Source organism: Cryptomeria japonica, chromosome 1 (assembly GCF_030272615.1).
Source record: "Cryptomeria japonica chromosome 1, Sugi_1.0, whole genome shotgun sequence".
NCBI lineage: Eukaryota > Viridiplantae > Streptophyta > Pinopsida > Cupressales > Cupressaceae > Cryptomeria > Cryptomeria japonica.
Window position 1 is genome coordinate 421,104,672 of NC_081405.1, and position 5,313 is coordinate 421,109,984.

Here is a 5,313-nt window from a genome sequence, read left to right on the forward strand (position 1 = left end):
CATGCATTCAGGCACACTACCTAGAGCTCACTGCTCAAATAACAAAACAAGAAGGGCTACAACCCTAAGGAAGACTCACTGTCTTACAAAAAGATTAAGATTATATCCAAAGAATCATGAACAGATGAAATAGCATCTCCATATGCCTAGTTACAGTTTCTGTTAGGCACATATACTCAAACTCTTCTCTTTCCACTTCCTCACACTCTTTTGCACTCTTTCACACTTCTCCTCTGCTACTGAAAGATCAATTCAATGTTTTCACATGTATATGCCAATAAAATACATCTACAACATGACAATTACATATATTTATACAAATCATCAACCTATATTTCAAGGTCGATTAAACCCTCAAAACAAGTTACAAAATAATAACCTCACACACTACAACAACACATGTAGACCAAAAAAATGTCGGCTAAGACATTGTCTAGACCTAAATCAATACCACAACCAAGAAACATTGCCAAGAATTATGCCTCGAACATCTGCAACACACTACAATCACCAAGAATGTCGCATAACATGAAGAACACCACTAGATCAAGAAAATTATCAATAACGCGCAAAACGATCAATGAGGACCATCAACATGGATAGAACACAATCTAGAAACATCCACAAGAAATGTGAATCACACAAGAAACAACCGCAACATCACCACTTTCTAGAATTTCCATCATAAATATATCGAACCTCAAGAACACACACTGAATTGACTGTCAAACTGAAAGCTTTACTTTTGGACTTCCAAATCACAAACCATCTGAATTGAGGACACATGTGAACGTCCCAAATACTCTTCCAAATCCACAAACCAAGATAATGCAATTTCAGAGCAATGTGGAGAACAAATCAGAATATTGAATAACATGAAAAACTGAAAAATGAACCATAGTACCGGACCTCATAACTTGATAAAATCATCATGCGAACCACTGAAACTTTTGCCGAATCAACTAAACATGCATATCTCAAAACCCATTAAACCAAAACAAATCAACTACAACACACTGGTCAAACCAACTCATTTAATTTGACTGCAAAACTGGAATACACAAAAGAATATGTTGACATCAATGACAACACATCATTATAGCAAACTTCTCAGCAATATCCAACACTATTTTCCTAGATATATTAGAAATTGACTAATAGACAAAGAGTTATGAACTTCATAATCAACCAACATAGGAATGTTGGTCACTCCTAACCACTCTAGTTGGAAAGATACTCCTGATTTTCTCCAAGTTTGTTTCATCGGTTGTTCCTTGAACTCCAATTACCATTTGAAGTAATTAAATATAGTGTTAAATCTGTTATAGTTAGGTTAATGGTTATTACTGGATTAAGTAGGTAATTTTGTATTTGAATTCAAATAAGGATATGTATATGTATTCTAGCGCTTTCAACAGAAAGCTAGTTAGATAGTCAGTAAGTTAGCCAGTGGTTTAGAGTCTTCTGATTGTAGTTTCAAACTTGGTTTAATTCCTTCTAGTAGTTAATTACAATGAAAATTTGAGTTGATCTGAAATATCTATGCTACGAATCCCACCAGAGGAAGAACAACGCCCGCTCGACCAAAGGGAGGTGAACCTTGTTTAATTTTGTTTTCGTTTCAATTCTACATGTTAATCTTGTTACAATTATTTTTGTAAGTTTATGGTAATCCTTGAAAATTGAAAATCATTTGCAATTCATAGTCACTTATTTGCATGCAATAACTCTTTGGAAAATGAAGGCATTAGCGTAAATTTTAGTTCATAGTTTATCAGTTCAATTCAAGTTCATCAGTTAATAGATTTTAGTTTGCATGTTATTTTCTAATGGCAATTATGATTAAGGAAAAGATAAGGATAGAAGCTTTATCAGATCTACTCATGGGATTTAATTTGTTTTAAATGATTAGTAGAATAGATTTCTGGTTTACTGAAAATGTATAATAGGTTTTGTTTTCTTGCAAGTAATATTAGATTTACTTTTTCGATAGTTAAAATAGGATTTGAATTTATAGAAATTTTAAATGTGTTTTAGTTATAAATAGATGATTTCATGAGAAAGTCATGATTGAGTCCTCTCTAAACCTCTCTAAAAACACCAGAGTCCCCTTTAGGATAGATTTGGTCTTCTTAATTTTTAAGATCAGGAAATATCATTAGTATAGAATTCAATCTTGGAAAGAGATCCTGAGAGCTCCTGATGGAGCATGACTAAAACAAAAATCATTGTTTTTAGTGCAAGAACCCCCAATCTTGACCTATCCTTATCGCATACAGCTTTAAGAAACACCCGGTTTGATAAAAAGGAATTAAATGTTGTGATTTGTGACACCAACAACCTCCCACACCATTTTTGGCATCGTTGTCGAGGAATAAAAGATATGGCTACCAAAGTTTAATCCTTAGTATTGATAAGGAAAGAGTTGAGAAGTTGATGAGAAGATCTAGAGATCAGTTTGGAAGATTTCTTCCAAGACATTATAATCTTGATCAATTGCAAGAAGATTAACAAAACAATTTTGAAGAACAAGCTAAACAATTTGAACAACAACAAGAGGAATAAATGGGTGATAATATGGCAGCTGAGGATCTCCCACTCAACAGGAAATTTTCATATCCTATTAATTTAAATGTCAAAGATTATGAGCCTCCTATGAAAAATATTTCACCCTCGGTATTACCAACTTTTAGAGGAAAAACTTCTACAGATCCTAATCAATTTTTGTAATGCCCACCAAAATATCGTAAAGAAACTAACCATCTAATATGCAAATAGAGTTAAAAAAAAAATTTAAACATCTACAAATGCAACATATACAACTAACTACTCACCTGCATTTAGCGTCCCTTAACAAGATAAACAATTAACCATCATGAACATATTCACCAAAGTACTATATGCAAGTGGAAATAAATACAACTCTACAATTAATCTTTTCTAGGGTATCTCAATGCCATTACCTAATCTATCAATAGAGCATAATCACATCAATAATATACCATCATAAGCATAACATCATTGTGATTACTACCATCATATAATGCATTTTAAATCAACTATCATTATCTATTTTCATGTATACATATGATATCACACTATTTTATCTATCATGATTCCATTCCTAATAATCCAATGACAATAACCTCTTAGATTCATTTTTAATCACCAATTACAATTATTCCTAATCCCAATTACTTATTCATCATCCTAGCATCATTATTCCATTTCCAATCCTAATTACCACATAACTAATTCATTTCCTTAATCATCATAGACATTCACATAACACCAAATGCATATCCATAGAACCAATTGTAGACAACTAAAAATGTCTCATTGATCATGTACTAATTATTCTTCTAATTGATTCAATAATTATTTAATTATTTAATTAAATTGATTAATCTTATTCTTCTAACTTTGTATTTCCTCGTAATCTTAGTAATCATTCTATTTCTTATTCTTTCATTTAATCATTTTAACCATTTTCTAATGTTAATTAAATATTTATTATTTAATTAATTTTGATTAATTCCCCAAATTTGAATAATCTTTATTATTTAAATAAATTAATTCTTTTTTCAATTTCTATCTCTAATCATCTAATCATTCAACCCTTTTCTAAATATTTATTATTTAATTAATTGTGATTTAATCCTTTAAATTAAATAATCTTTATTATTTAATTAAATTCCATTTCTAAAATAATTAAATAGTTTCTTTAAATTATTTAATTAACTAATTAATTCTTCAATTCCCAAATCTCCAAATTCTAATTTCTTCTAAATTCAATTACATGTGCATGATTTCAAAAATCAAATTGAAAATCAAAGTCAAGTTCTAAATATATTCAAATACTAAATTGAATTTAAAATAAATTCAATTATTTGAATTAAATCTCATGCAAAGATTAAATTGAAAATCTAAGTTAAAGTGCAAGCACATGCTAAATTAATCAATTCAATCAATTAATTAATTAAATCATTTATCTCTCCAATCTCTATTTCCATCTTCTAGCTAGCTTTGTCATCTTCTTAATTTCGTCCAATCATTCTTTTTCTTCCTTCAGTTAGCTTTTTCTCAATCAGTTGGCTCAATTAATCTATTCAATCTATTCAGTTTCACCTCTAAATCAACAGTTCAACTATCAATTTTCATGTGAGCTCACTTGAGTTCCACCTCTTGATCAATCCGTTCCACCTTTCAATCAATCTTCTCCAATTATCTATAAAATGAGCATTCAATCTCTATTTTCAACAATCACGAACTTTGAATCTTTGTGTCAATTGCAGGTTGTCAGCACAATATCTGAGAGCCATCTTACCATAGAGAGGAGAAGAACAATGGAAGTTATACGTAGTCACAGAATAGGGAGTTTTGATTGAATTACTTTATAATTCCTATTTTGATTTGATTGTGTTATTTCATTGTCTGTATGTTTGAATTCTTTGATTAGAGAGGGATTCATGATTTCCCTTTGAATTCTAATTGAAGCTTTAGAGATGAATTCTTTTACATGCGATAATTTGGTGAACCCGACGTGAACAACAGCTAATTAACCTTCTTTGTTTTTTGTGTTATTTTTGCAGATCGTACGGATTTATTCTGTTGGCGGCAATATTGTACACGAAAATAAAACTAGTTAATTAAGTTGTAATTGTGTTGGTTAGTTGGCAACCGAGGGGTGGTAGTTGCAGTGTGACGGTTGGACCTTGCACCCCCTTGACATCTTTATATACTTCCAAATGTAACTTGTGGACAACAACAATGATGAATGGAATAACATCTGATATATTGCATCTGATATCTATGACATTATTATTCTGCATTACGTGTTTTATCTGTGTGCTTTAAGTTATTCACTCGAGAGGGCAAACATTTGGCACCGTTGGCTAGATGTACTCGGGAACGAAAGATGCTGATGGTGCATGGACACAATGGGCCTACCCGTTGGTGAAATAAACCCAGAGGTCGACGACGCGCAAACAGAACTTTACACAGGAGAAGACATCGCAATGAGATAATTCTCAATTCTGCTTCGATAGCCATCCAGACCTACATCCGACGAGAGGTGACGAAGGCGGAAATCCCACCAAGTGCCATGTGGATAGCATTGGAGGTGCGGGATGGCGCCAGACCAAGAAGGAATTGAACCTTGAATCTTCTATATTCAAATAAAAGTGTCATTGAGACGAGTTGTATCTGAGGAAATTTATTGTGAATTATGGAAATGTACGGCAGGTAATGCCCAATCTATTGAATAAAGATAGAAAAAAAAAATAGAAACAGACAAGTGGGAGGTTGCGCAGA